Genomic DNA, 21,632 nt, shown 5'->3' on the forward strand with positions numbered 1-21,632 from the left:
GAAAAACTGATTACTAATAACACAAACAGAAAAATAATCAAATGAACTTAACACTTGATGTCAGCTTTCATATTAAAATACATTTGAAAATGTTAGAATTCCACCCTAGTAGCATGGAACCTGATTTACATATAAAACAATTTTATAACATTCTTGCAACAGTTGATAAATTATTCTACTAATGAGCCATCAAAATGGATTTAACCAAGAAATGTCTGATGCGCAGAGGATGTTTTCTGGAGACTGGCCATCTGGGAAGGGCAAGTAACCTGAGGAGCAGCTAAGGGTATTTGATCCCAAGGAAACACTCTGAGGTAACTGTTAATTACATAAATTGCAAACAGAAACGGTGTCAGAGATACTCGGATTTTGCTCTAAATAGAAGATACCATACAAGTTGTTATTTCCTGATATGAGTTCCCTGAGGTGATGAGATGCTTTCTAGACAAGATAGTTACTGTCTTTTCTCCTACAAATTTCATACTTTTTACAATAAGCAAGCAAGTAAATAGTTTGCTTATCGATTTCTGAATGTGCGTGCAGCTTAGAATAGGTTGTTTGCACACCTTTCCACTAACCTAATATCCCAGTTTCTCGTATGTTTAACTTTTTCTAAAACACAATCCTTTTGTGCTGAATCTTTTGATTTTGGTTATTGCTGAGGTGTTTTCTATGCTGTTGCAGTTCACTAGATTCCTGGTTGAAAGTCCACCACAGTCAGCAGACAGACTCGTAGGGGCTGCGCGCTCTGGTTTTCTGGCTCGGGCTGAAAGCCGTTCTGAATAGCCTGTTGGGGAGCGAGGTCTTTTCGCTGACCCATTTCGGTTTTGTTCCACTGTTCTCTTTGCCTGAGCTGACCGATATTTCTGAGCGTATCTACCTTCTTGTAGCCTAGAGGAACAAGCAGTGCTTCTTTTTTTGTTTGTTTGTTTTATTCACACATGCCATGGTTTTCTTTATGGTAGTCCAGTGTATTTCAGTTGAAATCCTTTCACTCCTCACCCAAACTAAATAAACCTACTGACCTTTGTCGTGCTTTATGACTTTGATGCGGCTGTTAGAGCCAATGTCAACCTGAAGAGGTTGGCAAAGCTCTTTGAATAATGCTGTGTTGCTTGTCACTCTCATCATATTGCTTTTTATTCACGCACAGTTAATGTGCATTGTACAGTATTTGGAAGAAGAAAGAATGTGATAAGGGGTAACATAACTGCAAATTTCTGAAAAATCTTAGCCCTAACGTCTCAGTCTCTGGAGTTCTGTCCTGAGGAAAGGTTGCTATTCTTTGTAGCGCACACATGTCTCTCTCTATATATGTAAAATATGTAATATATATATATAGAGAGAGAGAGAGAGAGAGAGCGTGACATATGTATATAAGTATATATACTATATATACTTATTTTTATATACGTGTATATATATTTATATCGTCACAGTTGACAAGACTTACTCATCCACATAGATTTCACGAACACCTATAGTGAAATCTGCCTCTCTTTCATAAAGTTGTTCATTTTTGGTTTTAGACAAAAGAAAAGCACTAAATGTAATCTGTCTAGACTTCAGTATGGCATTTGCTGCAGCATCACTTGGGAAATTACTAGTTTAGATAGATGATGAGATGTTGTAGGAGAATCGTAAAGTGACTGAGGAGCATGTTAAAAGGGAGATGACATCAGATTGTGTTCAGAGGATGTGCTGGACCTGGGAATATTAGTTATCCTTAGATTTGGTCTTGAAATGACTTTTTTTTCATTAATGAAGTTGGCACCAAAAGTAGGAGTGTGCAGTAAAATTTGCTGATGACACAAAGTTGGGGGGTGCTATCATCACAGATGAGAAACAGAATATCATACAGGAATAGCTGGATGACCTTGAGGACTGGAGTGGAAAAAGCAGACTGAAATTTAGTAGCATAAAGTTGCATTATCGTGCGCTTTTGGACAAATCAGAATTTTGCTCTAACCTGGGGTCTCAACTCCTGAAAATGTAGGAGGAACAGAAAGACCTGTGTATATTAGCCAGTAAAACCAAGGGTGACTGAGTCACTAGTATCATGCTTCTCTGAAAAATGTAGTCCTAAGGTATGTAAGGTGAAGAGGTACTTCTGGTGGGAACAGGAGGGTGTTAATGCTGCTAATGGGCAAGGGAACAGTGCTAAATCCTCATGGGTAATGTTCTGAGTTACTCTGGTAGGCCATGTTCAAGAAGGATGAACATAAAGTGGAACAGGTGCCAAAAAGAACTAATAAAATGGTGACATAAAAGCTGAGTCTGCCTCACAAGAGGACACTGAGAGGTTGGCTGGCTTACTTAGCCTGATAAAGTGAAGTCTGAGAGAGGATATAATTGCCCTCTCTAAATAAGTGAGGGGTTGATAAATACTTGAGCGAGTATAAATATTTTTATATAAAATTAAAGACAGTACTGGGACAAAAAAAAAAGCGTATGTTTTCACCAGGAGTACATTCAGGCTGGGGATTAGAAGACAGAGCTCATCCATCAGGGTGTGGGATTTCGGAATAATTTTCCAATATTATACTAGGAGGCAAAAAAGAGCCTCACTGGTTTTGAGATGGACATGAGTTAACACAAACTGTTCAGAAAATTCAGAAGCACGTGACAGCTCTTGGATTTGGATAACAACTTACATGAATTTGTTATGTAAATGGCTTGAAATTTGAACTTTGAAAAGGAGTGTTATGTACTTAAATTCCGAAGCCTTCCAAAGAGAATTCTTGATATCTTTATACAGCACACCTATAGAAAAATACTTGGGGCTCTTAAGCTTCTGTCCTTCCCCCAAGCCTGATCTGGCACTTTTTGCATAATGCATGTGAGTGGCGAAGTATCAGCAAAGGCAGAGTTTGAACAGATTGTTTCTAAAAGTGCCAAGTTACATCTATTGGTGACACGTACTGAAAGAAAGTAAAATTTGTACAGCTCAAAGTTAGGAAATCTATTGCTTCTTTTTTGAAGGAAAAAAACATTGCAGCTTAAGCAAAGTGAAATGTTCCACATGTTTTTGTGACCTGCAACACAGATTTGATGAGTCTGGTGGAAGGTGTGCAGTGGTTCATCGGCACAGCGTTCTGTGCCGGTAAAGTTGCTTTGAGATCCTAGAAAGACATGGAGCTGGTAGAGTAATATGCATTGCTTGCTTATTCTCTTACCCTAGCAGCATGCTCATCTGTGTTTTGAACAACGTTACCTCCTTGGGAATCTTCTGTTGGAAAATGAATGAACATTAAATTAGTTATATAAAAAAAATCTAATTCTGCCTCACGTATGTATGAAAATGTACCTATGAAAATTGCCTAGAGGTCAACCAGCAGCATCTGGGAAGAGAAAGGGGTGACGTTGTTTGCCCAGTGAGAGGTGTTCATAGCCCTTCCTCAGATGGTTTATGTGAGCTGAACATCATTTACAGCAATCACAAAGATAACGCTGTGGCTTGTTTACACAAATAACTTGCTGCATGCTGTGTCAGAGTTGAGAAGTGCTACTGCTCGGCTATTGCGTGCGTGGTTTTAGCGTATTTGAAGAGCAACTTTGTGGCTAATTACTTAAAATTCACAATGTACTATACTGTGCACCACTGTCATATGTTGAAATCCTGTGACAAGAATGGTGTAATTTTGAAGTTTAGTTACAGAATTGGGCAGGGGAGACGGTTGTGCTGAAGAGCATATTCTTTAGGTGTAGATGATTGGTCAATAGGAAAAGAGTTGTCTGCATTACTATGTATTCTTAGAATTTCATAATAGACCTCTTGGGTTAAATGAAAAGAGCAACACTACCAAAAAACAGAAATGTGCTGAAAGGGGGAGGGGAGCAGTTGGTTCTGTAGTAATAGGTGAAGGCCAAAAAAAATCCCCCAAAAGAGGGCATTTTGAAAGGAGGTTTTTGCTTCTGGTTTTCTCTACTGAGTTGCAATGAGAGAAGAAATTGTAGTATCTATTAAGAGTGGACTTCATGGTAGGAAATGCACCTGTTTATCGCTTCTAACCCAAACTAGACAAGCTATATGGATTTTTAGTAACCTAGAAAATCATTTGTTTGGGGAATCTAACCCTACTGAGTATTTGCTGAAYGAAGGAAGAATTCTAGATGGGCAGGAACATGTGTAACATTTTGCCTYGCACTAGGATAATGGTTTATAAATTTCTGGAGATTCAGCTGTTTAATAAAGCATTCCCAAACTGAACCCAACAGCTAGAGCCAAGAACAGAAAAAGCATCCGTTGCTGTGATGCTTTTTCCTTTCCCCTTTCAGCCTGTTTCCTCCGAACACTTCCCTGCTTACGCTGTACTGGATTCTAACTGAGCTCAGTTCTCCCATTTCTGCTGTGTTCATAGGTCCTTCCGCACCCCTACGTCTTCATCTGTAGGAGTTCAAAATAACAGAAATCGTGTTCTGTCACTACTAGTTGTATATATGTTGTTTTGCTCCAAATACGGAGCAGACTTGTCGTATAGCTCCTTACCTAGTTTTTCTGCACCTAAACCAAGGGCTAGCATTTAACCTTGTATCTTAGCCCTTTCGTTACCTTTGAGGGCTGTTTGATGTTTTTTGCCTCCCACGGTATAGGAATCTCTTTTATGGGATGTGCTAGAAGGGCAGCATCTGCCGAAGCAGTGATTCAGGCTGTCTGGAGGACCTTGGTCAGTAAGAAAGATTGTAGCAGATGGTCTAAGGAACATATATTAAAACACAACAACAAAAGTCTTGCACAGGAGATTTTTTTTTTTTTTTTTGACATTTTGCTTTTATGTTGTTTATCGACCTTGTCCAGTTAGATTACAATCTCTTCAGCGCAGGAACCAAGTCTTACATGTTTATGCAGCGTTAGCACAATGGGGCCCTGATCTTGAGAAAAGGGTCTTTTGGATGCTTCTGATGTTCAGATAAATAGTGGTAGTAATAACGTTCATAATGTCTGGTTTTAATTGTTGTAAAGGTTCCTTGAGGAAAAAAGARAGATGCCTGAAATAGAACAGAAAAATATGAGTGAAATGAGTAAAATCCCCATGATATGTTGCATGTGCTGTGGGTTTTTTTAAAATTTTGTTTGTTTTTTGCAGATCTTTTGTACAGCTCCATTTTATCCAAGTGTATAACCCCATCGTAGCTTTTATAAGGGTTCGTATCAACACACATTGTGATTTATACTCAGCTAGCAAAGATGACGACTAACAGAGTTTTTTGGTTTTATATAATCCTGGCCTCCAGCCTTGTAACTCCCTTGATATCTGTTTTTTTGCAGCGTGGATAAGTCTTGTAACCTGTGCCCATGGAACGGTTTGGCTTTGCCTTCTCTACAAGCCTTGCTGGGACAGGGAAGCCTCCCCGAGTGTGGTGCCGCCCCGTGCCCTGCGTGCTTGGTCATTTTCTTACAAGGCACCGTTTTTTTTTAGTAGCTCAGGTTTCAGTGTTACAGACTGAATCGAGGGGCAGGGTAAATGGGGACAAACTCGGCTGCACATCCCTATGCTGTGAAAAACGCTGCCATGTAAACACAGCTCATTTGCTTCTAGAAATTGGGTCAGGTTTTAATTGCATTGTCGGGGCTGGTTACGGCTTAAATAGGTTGCTTGTCAGAATATGAAAGGGAACAAAAATGGATCTGCTATTACCTTCCTCTAGCATTTATAAAAATATAGTATATATAGATACACACATACAATGTACAATGGGCCTAGAAATCCCTATGAACCTTGTCCTATTTGCAAGTATTATAGGCTCTCAGTTTTCTTCTTGACAAAATGAGCTAGCTTTTAATAATCTATGTTGTAGCATGTTTACAGTGTACATCTTTCTCTTCTGAATGTTGCTGCTATGAGTAGACAGGCAAGTTTGCTTTATTTGAGGCTAAAAATAAGATTTTTTGATACATTCTTGAATAACAGTTTCAAGAGCCTAGCTGATTTAGGAGCTAAAATTGAAGTCAGTGATCACTTGACAGCGCTACCTATTCTTCTGTCTCTGACTGCCTTCCATAGTCTAAATAGTACTTTTGCCCCCATCTTCATCCACAGGGAGTTTGTGTAACTAAATAACCACGTGTGCTCCTCTTGCTCTTCTGCATTGGGGGCATCAGATCTAGCTGTCCTCTTAACTGCAGCTCAGGTGAAGGCTGTGATGGCAAAGAATTTATTGTTTCTGTTATTTTTATATTTTGTGTGTATATAACGTATATATATATAATTCAGTTATAATAATTATAAATTGGTGTTAACATAATAACTGAATATATTGAGTTAGAACAGGTGGGAAGGCAACTTCCCTGGCATCCTTGAGGTAGATGCTGCTGTCAGGAGATGCACCTAGATTTGACGATTTGAGGTCTGTGGTTTGTCTGGTGGAAAACTTTCCTCAGTAGTTCTATGGGGCCGATGTGATACCCGGAGTAAGTGTCCTGAAGCCTGGCCGTAGCGGTTATAAATGGATGTTCATCTACCAGCCCCAGGGATTAAGTGTGCATTACTGGTTTGATCTTTTTCTCTTTCAGCTGTGGTTTGAAGAGCTTGGGTTTTTTTCTTTTTCAGGTGTGGGGGTTTTTTTTGAGTAGTCTATGTGACCCAGGACTTCCCAGAAAGCCCCTTGTATCTCCCTAACGTATCAGAAACTCTGAATTCCATCCCTATTCCTAAGAGGGATAATTAAAATGTAAAACTCATGTGTCAAATGTCCCTCAATCAGTAATGTTAGTGTTTGCCTAGGATAAGTGCAACTACAAAATAATTTAAAAATGAAAATAATCTTTTCCTTCTGTGGATAGTGTTTACATGTTTTGAGATAAGCTGTTACAATAAACTTGACATGCTGATCCCCACAGCCGTTGTTCGAATGAAATTTTCTGGTATTGGAAACTTTCAGTTAACTGGTCCAGCCCATCATAATCCTGGAAATTGTTAAAGGATCTGCTTAGGATTTAAATGTTTTTCAGTGTATGAAAAGGAAAAGCCCCAATAAGGTATGGATGGGACCATGTTCATCTTTTATTTCTTATGTCCTTTTAAAATAGCAGGCAGCTTTCCTGCTTACATGTGACAGTGGAAAAAATAAATGACTATACAATGTATACAAAAATATCCAATGTGATGAAAGTGGTTTTTGAATCCCAGCTGGTTTAATATTTTGTTTCTTCTTGCAGCCCTTGTTTCCTTTTCTCATTTTTGACTCCTTCAGGTTTTAATAATTATAATCCTAAAGTTAATTTTAAGCCAAAAGGAAAATTTAGGAAATTGGAAACATAGACAGTGTTGTCCTGTTATCCAGATAGCAAATGCGTCGTAGTCCAAGATTCTCTTCATTCCCCTGGGATTTAAATGTGAATCAGGAACGTGCAAAATTAGTTGCAGCTACAGTTGATTTCTTTGTAGAAAAACTTTGTTATGGATAAATACATGAGAAATTAGACAGTTGGCACAGGGCTCCTGATTTAGGGCAAATCTTAAGGCTATGAGGAGGGTTTTGAGGGATTCTTGTTCTTGTTTTTTTTTCTTTCAGGTAGCTGTAGAAGGAAGTGCTGTAAAAGGTGCTGGTAGGACAATAGTGTGCTCCTGCAAGCTGACGGAAAGTGATACGATTTTATACCTAGAGGAAAAATGAGCAATGTTTACTACGTTTCACTTCAAGTCATCTTTCAGAGATTCCTGTTTATTCCAAATTAATCTGCTATAAAACTGTAAAAATACTAGTATCCACCAAAATGTGAGCGCAACCGTCTCTTGCTGAGGAAATGCAGTGTTTCTTGGACTCAGGTTTATCTAGGGGACTGTTTCTGTGTAATTCTCTATTTCACGTCTGTGTCCAGATCTATGCAAAACAACGAGTCCCACTTCTCTTTCGGCAGGAGGCTTGGTGCAGTTTGGAAGGTGTTAGCAGGATTTCTCTTGTCAGCTCTCCTTTTCTAGTGAACCTCTGCAGGATGCTCACGTTCCCTGTGGGCAGGGTCAGGTATCTGGAGAGATACAAAGGGAGGAGAACAGTGCAGAGCTGGTTTCGAGGTAAATCCTGAATCACAGACCAGAAGAAAACTCAGTGGAATAGTCCATGTTCTTTCAAACTGTAACTCACCATAGTGACTTTTGACCTCTACTGAAATCCTTGATGCAGTATAATTTGCTAGAGAAATCCTGAATTATATCATTTTGCAAAAGCTAAAGGAAGGAGGCGTTCCATGTTGATTGTATTCTATCTACTTGTTTTTCCTTGATAGAAAAGGGACTGGAGAGCTCATAGAGAGACCTCTGCTTTTAAGTATATGGCCATATGAAAAGTGCACTCTTCTGTCTCACAGAGAATTGATTTATGTTGTCCTTGAAAAATCTAAGCTAGTAGTCAACAAATGACTTGATTTGAAACAAATATGGTTTTGTGACGGATATCTTATGCTAGTGCAGACACCTTTTCCCCATTGTTTAGCAAAATGCATTGTTAGAGATGTCTTTTTTTCCTTCTGCGGTAACTTTTGTGTATGAAGAAAGTCTAAAATTTAATAGTACTTTGTGGTATTACATTTAGTAGTACATTTCTAGCAGTACTAGCAATCAAAGCTAGTTATTGGACAAGAAATAGTAGAATCAGATCCAAGGTTTTCTTGTTACCATCTCCTGGAGAGGATCGTCAGTCCTCCCAGCCTCTTTGGTACACAGAACCTGTAAGATACTGTTGTGTCAGTGTCTCAGCCAACTTTGTACTGATGAATTACCGTAACGCTGCTTTTTTTTTTTTTTTCCTTTTTCTGCATAGACATCTATATGGAAAAATGCGTGCATCAGGTCATGCGATATATTAAAGGCTACTAAAATCTGTTTTGACTTTCACAGGTACAGTTGCCTATAACGAAGGCTGTGTGTAAGGATTTAATGCAAGAAGGCACCCAACAGGACTATTGCAGTTTAGCGGTGGCTGACATGTCTCTCAAAACTCCGAGTAGGTTGTGCTATAAATATAGCCTCTTGTTTTGCAATTGGCATTTTGTTAGTGGGTGGCTAACTGCTAATTTGAAGGGGAATAAACCAGAGATCTAATATTAATAACTAATTAATAGATAGGCAAGTATTTTAAGTCTATTTTTCTGCTTATTTATAGGCGTATTATTCATATATGATGTGACCTTCTTTGCATATATATGTTTAATTCTGAAATTCATGCTTCAGTGACATTCAGCCGTATGTGCCTTTGCAATCATGAAAGCTAGAATGCAAAGGCACGTTGGTCGTATTTCTCAAAATCACTTTCAGATGATGGCGACAATTTCAAAGTATGAAAGTGGCACTTAAGCAAACTATTAAAAAAAAAAAAAGAAAAAAAAAAAGTAGCCTTTTTCTTGAACCAAGGCCCAAGAGGAAAGCCAACAGTGTTGCCTACATATCCCCTTAATTTGTGACGAGTAGATCAGTGGCAGTACAATATGTTTTCCTGTGTATGTAGCAAAACAGAGGGTAGCTTTTAGGCCTCTCTTGAAAGTGAATAGCTCGTGCACAAGTTGAAGAGGAGTAAAATAAGGGAAATCTCACAAGAAGCTCAATTCTTTGAGAGCAGCATGTAACATGCATTCAAGTGCACATGTTGCTGCTTATAGCATATACATTGCTACACCAAAGAGATGTTACATTCAGGTTTGCTCTGCTAGGGAAACATTTCCACACCGGTTTGTGTCTCTTCTACCTATTCAGTCACCTCCTGTCTTCTCTCTCCTGCTTATATTCATCTATAAATTAATGAATGTCTGTGTGGTACTTGTCCTTTTAATGAATTCTTAAATTGGAATAGGGAAGGGAAATTTTGTGAGAGATGCTTAATACTTTGTATGTGCTTGATATTTTTGGATTTATTTTGTCATATTTCCAAGCAATTGTAGGTGCATTTTGCTGAAGTTGATGGAGCAGTGCAGCAGTACTGTGGACTGTGACTTTTGGTTGTAGGGAATGTGTGTGTGTGTGTGTGTTGCATTTATATCTTGCTCCTCTTGTGCTAGTAACTGCTTTACTAAGGACTCAAACAAATGTTCATTTATAAGTAACAAAAGTTGTTTTCCCCTTATGTATATAGTTTGTTACTCATTGTGCTAGCTGTCCAAGCAGATTTAAACTGTGCCCTCGGAAGTGTTTGCTCTTGCTGGATTAAAATATTATTGGCAGGTATCTGTAAAATTCACGTCAGTGAAAGTATCAGAGGTGCCTTTGACAGCTCTCTAAAGCCTTCACGCTAAGGTTTCTCACCATTTGTTGCAAGTATGAGGAAAATCCTATCATTAGGGCCAAAATTCTAACAATAAGCAGACGCAGGCTTCTGCTTTTTGGTATACTTTACATTTGTGCATCGTGCGCGGCAGCGGTTTGCTTATTAGAGGGCAGGGTTATGGGAGCTGTGCAAGTATGGTTGAACGCTGGCAGCGCTCGTGGCAACTGTCAGAGTCCTCTGAAGGCACAGGGGGTCTTTGCATTTGTCCTCTTGCCCCGCTCCCCAGAGCTGTGTTTCAGCATAGCTCGTAGTTTGGCGGTTGTGAAAGAAACGATTAAGAATAGTCAGGCGTGCCGGCCTTGCACGCGCGCTCCGCGGCACGCTGCTTCCGGACACCCAACGGTCTCCGCTTTAAGGGGTTTTCTGTTTGTTTGTTTGTTTTTCTGCTCTTATGTACTTCTCTGTGCACGGTACGGCTCTGGGCAAAGAACCAACCTGAAACAACTTGCCGTGTTACTGATACGGCCAGCTTGGCTGGAGAGAAGTGTTTTAAGCGCTGCTTAGGGTTCAGACCATCTCAAGAAGTGCTTAAGGTTCAATTTGTAAATGGAACTGGCTGTATGTGTCCAGCTCATAGTGATTTTCTGAGGAATAACTGACACTGCTAACATACTCGTGTGCTCAGGTGCTGGCAGTTGTGTATAAAGGCAGATAATGAGGTACAAATTTAAACTCTGCAGGAAACTTAAAGCATGATTTCTGCCCTTTAAAGGCCGTTTCAGGTGTGTTGTGAGTGACTGTCAATGACTTATTGTGCAGATTTTGACCCTGTATATATTTTTCTGACTCTTCTGTATTGCACTATTTTCAGTTCCACGTGATTGAAGGAATATTGGAGGATATGATAATGTCTTTGCATATTTGAAGCAGACCGAATGGTCTTTGGGTGTTTAATAATTACTTCTGTTTTGTTTTGTGATGTTTACCAGAGCAACCAGTACTTTTTGGTATGGGTTTAAAACTAAAAGATAAGTTAGGAACATGATATAAGTTTCCATTTTTATAGCCAATAACTTGCAAAATACCTATTGAGTTCAGGGATGCTCTTAGTTGCCTTTTTTTTTTTTTTTTTTTAAACAGTCAGCTTCAAAATTTATGCATGTGCCCATGCCTAACCTTACATATTGCACGTAATCCTTTTTGATTTCAATGCAGTCATGAGAATGAGTCACAAGGTGCACACTTAAAATTTGTTTATAAATCTTGGCAGATTAAGATTCTGTAATATGAGTTTTTAAAATCTGTAATTGTTAAAATTTACAAATTTTAGCTCACATTTCAAATGGTGATTTAAACATTTTCTGCTTTGCTAAGCATATCTGAATCAGAGAAGTTCTACTTTTCCTTGCAATATTTATTTGCTGATCTTTTCTATCAAAAATAGCAAACTCTATTTGTCAAAGTACTAACATAGCAGGCCACAACACTTTAAGCATCTTTGAGAATTATCCATATGCCAATATTGGTAATAAAATAAAAGAATTTGTCAAATACCATGCTCTAGGAATATTAATCAATGGTTCGCATACAAAGTTCTCTCATTTTAACTGCTACTAAACTACTAGCAGCACAAAATTCTAGGAACTTTGAATGTCGTTGAAAGTTTGTAAGAAAAGACAATAAATAATCTGATTTCTGGCAAATACATGAATAAAAAAAATAGAAGAAGTTCTTGAGTAACTGTCATGCCTTCAAGTTTTGAGGAATGAGACTTTTTAATGGCTGGTGTTTTTTGTTGGCTTGTTTTTGATGTATGGATTTGGAATATATTTTTCCATCTGAATGAATTTTTCACCTTCTTCCTTGGGGATTTTTTTTTTTAATATTCTATAAAATCTCAATACACGCTTGTTCAGTTTTTACAGGTCTTGATATGACAGTTGCATATAGAAACATTGAACTTTCTGAATAGTACCAAAAAAGAAGTTAGCGTCCTTTTGCAAACATTTGTTTCATATCAAGTTAAAGGCCCGTTGAGTCTGTAAATTAAAATTAAGTCGTCTAACTTTCCACAAACATGCATCTTTTTCAGTGAACTTGAATGATGGTTTGGATTACTATTTTTAGGCCTTTACAGCAAAGAAACCAAGAAAGTGATAACATATATAGTCAGATTATAACAAGATTCCAATACTTTAAAATTACTGCATGATGAATTAGTTTGTATAGATTTTGACTGTAGTTGCCTGTAATAAAATGAATTGTTAAGTAATACGCAACTGCGGTGTTTCCGAAATAGGAGAAAAATAGGCTCTTTTCCTTGTCAAAGACTTTGTGAAGCAGGACCGCGAGTTCTGGTTTTTAGTAAATGAAGATGGGGAGGGGTATGCAATTTCTGAATAAATGGTGATTAATGCTGCCTGTTTGTATTCACTACAAACCTGAGCCAGGAATTTAACTTGAGTCTCCCAAGATAGTGCAGCAGCTCTCTGTGTTGTAACTCCATATGACTATTGAGTTGCAACTCTGAAATCCAAGAATCTGTCTTTCCCTCTAGTAAAGTGTTACTAGAATACTACCAGAAAAAAAAAATCTACCTAAATTCTAGAAATCAGACCATTCTTTATTATGCTTCCATACCCTCAGCTGTGTTCCAGTTGCAGGTTTGAGAACCCCTGCAGCTGCCAGATGACATTTGTATCTACCTTTGTAGTTCTCTATTTCAGTAATATGGGCTTTAATTATAGTATGATATAACCTGCTTTCAGTCCGATTTAGGGCCAAATCCCACTATTTTTATATGTGTATCTAATCAAATTAAATCCCAGTTTGGGGTCTGTGCTCCATCCTGGAAGTGCCATTTCATATTTTTTGACTTCTGCACTTGATGGGATCCTGGTATAATGTATAGACTGAGTGTAAATATAATACATTAATATTATGAATATACTGCATTTCTGATTGTCCCTAGAACTTATTTGTGTGAAAGAAGTCTTCTGCTCCCACCATCACAGAAAGTCCACAGGCTGTAATGCTACACACTTCCCAGGAAAGGGTGTAGTTTTCAGCTTTGGCTCGTTTTGAAAGCAGCCAAGACTATTGCAGGACAAGGTAGCTGTTTGGCTCTTACCTTCTCACTGTCCAAGAGTGTCCAAGGCAGATCTTATCTCTGAGTGTCCTTGCCTCGTGTCCCTTGCAGTGTTGCCGCTTGCACACTTTTCCCCACGGAGAACATGCTGGCGCTAACGTAATAGGTGTAGTTGGAAAGCTGAAAGCGGCTACTTTCCTTTATTTGTGGTGCGGGTGAACCTCTAATCGTGAATTTGAAGGCAGGCACAAGGGATGTAGCGGCCTTCTGCTCTGGTAATGGTGACGCTGATGAGGGCTGCTGCAATAAGCCACGTTGTCAGAGATTACGTGCAGAAGACTGCAAATGTGTGTGCTGGAGGGGGGAGTTTCTAAATTTCAAAATGGCAAAATTGAGGATTTTCGGGAATGAGAACTAAGACAAACTTTACAATGCTTTTGCTCGGTTTACATTTTGATGGCTGCTTTTCAACAAAAAGAGATGCAAGCTCTGGAAATCATTTTTAATGAGTATATGAAGCAGTGCCTATAGCATTTGCAAAACCAGTCATGAAACAATACACATGGCGACAACTTTTAAAAAATTAAATGCTTTTGCCTTCCAGTTTGGTAAAAACCATCCCCATATTTGTTTTTTCACTGAGAATATGCATATAAAACTTGAAGATTTTAACCCAAATAGTTTGAATTATGATCAAGCTAAAGAATTGGAATAACTTTCAGAAAGAATGAATGAATTTCAGTATCCTGTCCCCAAAATAATCTGAACAAATAACTTAGTACAAATATATACAAATAGTGTCCAAGATAAACAGTACACATGCAGTCCCAAGCAAAAAAGCCATATACATCAGCCCCTTGCAGATATGCTACAAAATAATTAAGAAGAGGATGGGGGAAGCACATCTTCCATGCATGGAGAATATTGGGTACTAAGAAATGCAGGGCACTTTGCTGAAGTTCTTTAGTTCTTGGGTGTTTTTTATTTAATGTTTGAAAGACATATCTCATATGAAGAAACTCTGAGGCACAAAAAACCTCAAATACACGTCTACTGAATATACGTGCCTATTAAAGCTAATATAGATGTACCCACTTCTCTGATGAGATTTCGGCAGGAACTCAAGTATGAAACTTTGGTAGCGCCATCAGTGGACTCTGAAAATACCCTCTGCATTACGACTGATACGACTTCTTAAATCCTTTTAAAGGTTGCATTATGGAAATGGCAGTGGATAAGGAAGGGAAGAAGAGATATGCATTCACTTGGGACTTTGCCTTGAGGTAGTCATGCGCATAGCACTAGTGTTTTACAGATAAAAATCTTAAACTTCATAGCCTCATTTTCAGAAACTGGAATAACCGTTTTGCTAACAAATACGGTTTAATGGTATTGCTATACTTAAAGATGTAATACTGCTGAAACTTCGCGTGTTGTTCGTAATATTGTAATCCGTGTTCTGATTATCACCTGCCTGGAGAGCTTGATGGAAACACTAGCTGTTTTGGCCGTAAGCTTACGGGATAACGTTTTCCTGAGGGTTTTTGCTGGAGTAGGGTAAGCGACTGAAAGACGTTCAGACTTTTGTAATGATCAGACCTCTCTGCGTGTGCTTTCCAGCGTCTCGCTGAATCAGTGGCCTAGCGTGGGCCTGCAGTGAGGCGCGTACACCGCCGAGGGGTTCTTGCAGCTGGGCTTCGTCAGACGTAGCCGCAGCTAAAGCTGCTGGGCCAAGCTATCAGTCGGGTTAGGTGTGGAACCGGTGTGTGTGTTTATGGGGAAATGATCTCTGTGCAGAGAAGGAGAGGTGGACAGCGGGATGTGGCTGGTGCGCCAGCTCCATGGCACCTGGTCACCACTGCTACCGAAAGAGAGGAGGCTGCTGCGCTGGAGCCGCTTGGGTCTGTCCCTGGGCTGCTCCCTCCCGTGGGCCGGAGCAGCGTTCGAGGGGTCGGGCAGAACACGCAGCGACCTGCTCTGGGTTAAAACCCTGGTTGTTTGTTTGTTTTTTCCACTTGGATAACTTTCCAGATGCAGAAGAAGAGGAGTAGCGGGGTGGGGGGCAGAGCAAGAAGCTGTGGGTCAAGAGAGGGTAGCGCCGTTTGTTTTGGTGGTTGCGCTGGCTTGCTCTGCGCTGCAGGACTTGTGGAGCTGCGGGATCGGTCTCGTCAAGCGTTTACCTTTTGGCAGGGCTGGGGCTGTAAGCAGTTCTGAGGTCGTCTTCCCTGTGATGAGTGTTTCTGACGTCTTCTGAAATTACAGTGTCTGCTGTTATCAAGGGAATACGACTTTGACCTTGTTTACTTTGCGATAATAAGTATTATTCAGTGAATTGTGATCTTAAACTTTATATAAGGGATTGTCAGTTTAACTGATACTGTCTTTGATTGTGCTGTTTCTGAATTATAAAAAAATATTTTAGCATTCGCCTTTGCAATCAGTGCAGTACTACTTGAAAATTAAACAGATTTGCTTATGTTTCCTAGAGCAACTTCAAGAAGCTAGCTTGAATTTTTCTACCCAAGAGTTTTTCTAAGCCCCTTCTCCTGTTAATTCTATTTTTTTCTTCTTAGAGATGGAAAGAGGAATATGTGGTGCTGTTTGCAGAGACAAAATGGAAAAGCAAATCTCTCTGTTTTTATAAATGAACCAACTCTTTGTTAATGCGTTACTTAGATTTCAGTTTCTCTGCTGGTGACATTTGTTAGTTGGATGGTCTTTGAAATAGAGGGATTAGAGGCAATAAGTGGTAGCAAGCAGATCAAATTTCTCAGTGATAACATTTATTTTTATGCAAATAGAAGGAAAGCAGACCAGAAATTAAGCTGTGCTCATAGGATAGACTAAAAGTAAGGCCCTATTCATGCTTTGAGCTCTCTGAAGGCAAAAATAACATGTATTGCTCTAAGTTCAAGATACAGACTTACATTTTTATTTAAGGTCAGTTTATACAGAATTTCTTTTCTATATACATGCGTTTCATCAGCTTGGTAGCATTCTTCATTACAGTCATACTCATCACACAGAATGAAAACAATGTCAAATATTATTAGCAGGTTGTTCTAGTGGTGAAGAAAGCTGTAAACAGCACTTTCTTCTTAAAAGTAGATAATTTCTYTCTCCCTCATGGGCATCATTCAATTTATAAAATGGGTTGTAAAATTCATAAAATTCTGAAAACAATTTACTTTTTTCCATAGGTATATGTGCTTTAATAACCAACCAACCAAAAACCCTAGACAGTCATTCAAAAAAAGAAGTATGTTACTTATTTGTTTAAAAATCTATTTTTTATTACCAAAAAAAATTGCATTGACTGAAGAAGTCCCAATTTAATAGTAGTAAATATTTCAGTTAGAATTCATGAAAGAGAAGAATCTGTAAGGAAARTTGTTGCCATAGCTTGGGATCGTTGCGAGCAAAATTATCTTTTTGAAAGATTGACTCAGGCTAGTTTGGACAGCTAAWTTCTTTTAATTTAGAGAAGCACAAGTCACAATTTTTCCTGTATTTCTTTCAGTTAGTGCAAGTAAAAAGGTTGCAGGAGGGAAAAAAAAAAACACCGTGAAATGGGTAAATATGTGCCAGTTTCTTAAAGCAGAGAGGTGTTTTTCTCCAGTGTGGATGTACGGCTCCATGCCGATGAAGGAGCACGCCCTAGTGGCAGGTTCATCCTGCATGGCCTTGTCTGAACTGCAATCATCGTACTGACGTATATTACCCGAAACAGGGACAGGAGTGATGGTTTTACAAAATCTTCTTAAAATCGCCACATCTGTTTCTGTCCCGTGCCAAAACAAATGCGGTATGTTTGCATTGGGCATCGTGACATGTACTGGTAGTCCTGTGATAAAATATTTGCTCTGTGATTAATTTTGAAATGTGGGAGTAATGTGTATTTCCTTTTTGAATGCAGGTTTTAAATATATCAATATGTTAAACTGCGGAGACAAAGATTGCAAGCTCGTGATGCACAGATTCTTACAGGGTGTGAGCATTTCCTAACAGATACAGTCATTAAGGTTGCCAGTTAGTTTTGCGTGAAATGTTGAGGTTTAGGTTTTCATACTTTTCAAAATCTCTACGTTTTTGCATTGAATTTTCTGTTCTTGTCTTCTTCCTGAGGTTGATTCCTCTTCCAACCCTTTTATTCCCTCCCCTTCTCTTTTTCTAAAGAAGATTGTAGGTTTGCATTTTGAGTCTTCGGATTCCCTGAAATCTCTCTAGATAGGCATCTTCTAGGAAAGGAAAAATAAAAGACTAACCATATAACTACAAAACAATCCACGGCGTCACTGCACTAGTTYGAAGATTGAATGTAGTAAGGGAAACCGTACCCTGTGACTACAGGTGATTACCCTGTGATGCAATTAGTTTTATCACACCACTCAGTGGGAAAATAAGTTTAAAGGTAAAGTTTTATGTCATTAACTTCACAAAACAAAGAAAAAACCCTCCRAAAAACTATTCACTGTATGGAACCTCGACGTCTTTGCAGGACATAGGCATTAGCCATGCAATAAATGTTACTATATTTATTATTTTGAAACCTGGTAAAATTGTTTCCAGAATATATATAATTTGGGGGATTCTCTGGTCACGTTATCTGATGCAAGCGACTGCAGAAGTAGCCGGCTGTTAGGGTCTGTTTGAAAGACTACTTTGATGCTTCATCATTCTTAAAAGACCTGTTAGATTGGACCGCTGGTTAATTCTTGCCGTGCGCCCTCTCGGCCCTCTTCATCCCAAGGCAAATTAGTTAACTGTAAACAGATTTCCTGTTGTTGTTGTTGTACGGGAGACTAATGGAATGATGAATTTCTAGTGTTCTGGGTATACTGTGTTTTTATGTATGCTCTGTGGGGAATTGTAGAGAGGAAAGGAATTCCTCTTAAACTGGCTTCTGGTCAGGATGTGGCAGCACACTGCTTTCCTTTAAGGCCTCCTTGTTCTCCCTCCTATTTGGCTTTGTTTGTTGGATAATATCAATTAGTTACTTGCAGCAGTTTGCTCTGAACGAAAAATGCTTGATGCAAATGCAAAAGGGAAGAAGTTAAAAGCATGGGAACGCTAAAATATATTGCTCCCTCTTGTTAGTTTAGCCAGCAGGATCAGCATCCCCTTTAAAGGATCTTTAGCGCTATCATTCATCTTGGAGTTAAAATTTCATAACTTCTTAAAACTTTGCTTCTGATTTTTTTTTTTTTTCCTTAATTCAATTTTAGCCAAACAGTTCATGCATACTGTTAGGTTCACGGAAAGCGATCAAAGCAGTGCGTAATAGCCTAGCAGAGAATTGAATTTACATTAATTTTGGGTCAGGACCTTTCCACTTCTTTTGTGAGCTACTGTCTGTAAGTGTTGTTACAGCAGAGGACTAGGATGCTTTTAAAGTTCAGGGTGGTGGAACTGGATCTTCTTTTTCTAAGAAATGGCAGGGATAATAACAAATAAGCTGAATTTTACTATTAGGAAGCTGATGATCTCTTTATTCCAAATGATACTTATCATTTACTTCTCATTCTTCTGGGTCATAATATTTATATCCTCCCAGTCTGAAGATGAGAACCCATCAGTGTGTAAAAACAAATACTGCAGCTACCATACAGATTGAGGAGTGCAGTGCGGTCAGAGTACGTGGCACTCCTCACTTCTCTAGTCTGTGGCTCTTTCTGTATTTTCAAAGATTCAATCCATACGTCTCAATCTGAACTACAGGAAATTGTGCCGAAAGGAGGGAAGAATAGATCCTGGCTTCTTTCATCTCTTTTGGAAGCACTAAGCCAGCGCAATTTATCTAGCCATTAATTTGGATTAAGACACATTTATCTGAATCTCCTGGGAATTTAAATAGGGAAAATGATCACTCACCAAAATATTCTGTAATTTCTCAATCAAAGCAAAATTTTTTTTTAAGTCTTATTCAAATTAATAATGGCCTAAATAATTAAGGGTTCCTTAGAGGTCAATGATGATTATTTTTAAGATGATAGAAAGTCTTAAATGCTACATGCTGTTTTAGGTCCATGTTGCCTTTTGTATTTTGAGTCCTTGTTTTAAGGAGGTCTTTGGGAAGTTTGTGTTATCTATGATATCTTTTATGTGTCTGTGGCTGGAGTTCAGTGTTTCGAAAATGGTTTGCTCTTTCCCTGACCCCTTCTGTTTGGGGTAGGGTTATCTGTTGTGCTACTAAGTCCTGCTTCAAACCACATTTTTTTGATACATGAATTCTTTTTGTTGCTGCACCCACTTGGACAGTGTTCCTGCTCTCTTACCTTCAAACCTTTTATCCCAAATTCGTTAATTTATATGAACTTACTCTGTAATGAAATCATCTCTAATGAATGTCTGTGGTTGGAATCACTACATCATACAAATATTCTCATCACAGGTATATAATGTACTTCTACAGCGTATTTAAGTTCTGAAGTCATGTATGCAAATCAGCTCAACAGGGGTATTTTAAGTTTTCATTCATATAATATGTTCTTTAAAGTATCCTTAGGGTACCTTAATCTGCYGGTGTTAAATTCGGATCCAAAAGGCCAAGTTTGAAAAACACTGGACAGTTTCATTGTAGCCTTGTGTTTTCTATTTCTTATCTTACGGTTGAGTCATTTTAGCTGAATACTTTAGCTAACGCTAAAATAAACTACCATATCAACACTTAGACATTTGTAAATTTTAATCTAGATGCTCATAAAGTACTCCTTAGTCAATATGAGAGCAGCCAAAAAGAACAGAAAATTCCATTAAAACTAATAGTCTATTCTGTTCTAGTGTTTTGTTTCTAGCTAAGAAAAAGTGAGAAGAGATTAGAGTTGAAAATGTGCCTGTAATGTTGCTTTAATATCAAAAGATGGTCTTTAATTTTTGTTCATTTGTTTTGTAATATGAGCATAAATTGTGATCAGTAGGAACTGAATGTTGTTTTAATGCTTTCAGTAAAAAGACTGGTAGAAGAATAGCTATCTCATCCTTTCTTCATCCTTTAAAACAAATATTGATAGAAACTATCATAATATGGTTTGTGTTACAGGTGGTGTAATACCAAAGGCTGTACTGCTGCCACATCACAATTTTGTGGGGTTTCAGAGAGTAGTTCTGGTAAGGACACTCAATGATTTATCTATTTATTTGTCATAAAAGTGGACTGATACTTTGGTACAATTCAATATTGGTAATTACGATTATATGCGTTTATATTATTGGTTAGGTATCAGCTTTTGCAGTCCACTGAATCTTTACATTAAGTGTTCTTTTATTCAATGGTCTTTAACAGCTCCTTTTGGAGCTGTTATTGTCTAATGTGTAAATCCATATTCATTTCATTGCGAGCTGTTATGATAGAACACATCAATTCACAGCATGGAAATGTTAATAAATAGACCTTTTGACAAAACGGCTTGTAAAAACTGTATTGTCGTCTTGATGTGTGGAACCTTTATTGCATTAGTGCGTATTAGCTTTTAAAAAAGGTGCAAAAGTTACTGTGCTTTGATTATAGGATGTTTTATTTCAAGTACTAAAATCTTGACTTCATGAAGGAAATTATGAATATGTGATTCAGAGGGTAAATATCCAGACGAYGTACTGTCACCAATCCGTTCTTCTTAAGTTTAGTGTACAGTCATGGTTTTGCGATTGTTTTTCTTTAAATGTATATAACTGCAATCTGCAATCCCTCTGTCGCTTCTCTTGACTTYGCATACTTTCCTTTAACATGGTCTCCTATCTTTAGACTGCTCTCTTCTCTATGGCTAGAGTTACAAGGGAGATGAGATTACTTTACCTTTTCTAATAAAGGGAAAAYTCATTCTGAACCGTTCCCCCGACAGCCGTGCTTGCGTATTGTGCGAGAGCACAGTCGAGTATTTGTTCTTTCGGCAGTAGATAACTGATACTGCATTTGTATCTGTAGAATTTTTAATACATACTGTAATTTAACAAATGTGGGTGTAGCAGATGTCCTTCCCCCCCCCCCCCACCCCTTTCCGTTTGTAGCAAGCCCTCGTTGTGAACTATCTTAGGTCTATAGAGGGCACTCAAAGGCAGAGCAAGTTTATTTTAACAGCCCTTTTTGTGCAGGCAGCCCCCCGGACACACAGAAGAGGACGTTGCTAACTGTTCTTTATGGCCTTGCTCCTGCAAGGTGCTGTTTTGCTGGCTCTGCTCCAACAAATCACTTAAGCAATTGAAGTCAATGGGACTATAATACGTTTAAATGTTCTTATGGCTTGATCCATATCTTTCTATACTTTCACAAGTCTTCTTCCTGAAAACAAGATAAGATGCACAAGAATTTCTTAATGGGATTCTCTAGTTAACCTAAGAAACTGGTAGTAGG

At 38.5% G+C, this 21,632-nt stretch overlaps 1 protein-coding gene across 1 annotated transcript in view; it reads left to right on the plus strand.

Moving 5' to 3' along the window:
- TBL1XR1 (transducin beta like 1 X-linked receptor 1) overlaps positions 1–21,632 on the plus strand; it is a 120,880-nt gene that overhangs the window by 62,056 nt on the left and 37,192 nt on the right. The window contains exon 3 of the mRNA XM_026061144.1: positions 20,325–20,392. The gene's annotated coding sequence lies outside the window, so the exon portion shown is untranslated. The remainder of the gene's footprint in view (positions 1–20,324; positions 20,393–21,632) is intronic.

This window comes from Apteryx rowi, unplaced genomic scaffold, assembly GCF_003343035.1.
Source record: "Apteryx rowi isolate R43461 unplaced genomic scaffold, aptRow1 scaffold_10, whole genome shotgun sequence".
NCBI classification, from domain to species: Eukaryota; Metazoa; Chordata; class Aves; order Apterygiformes; family Apterygidae; genus Apteryx; species Apteryx rowi.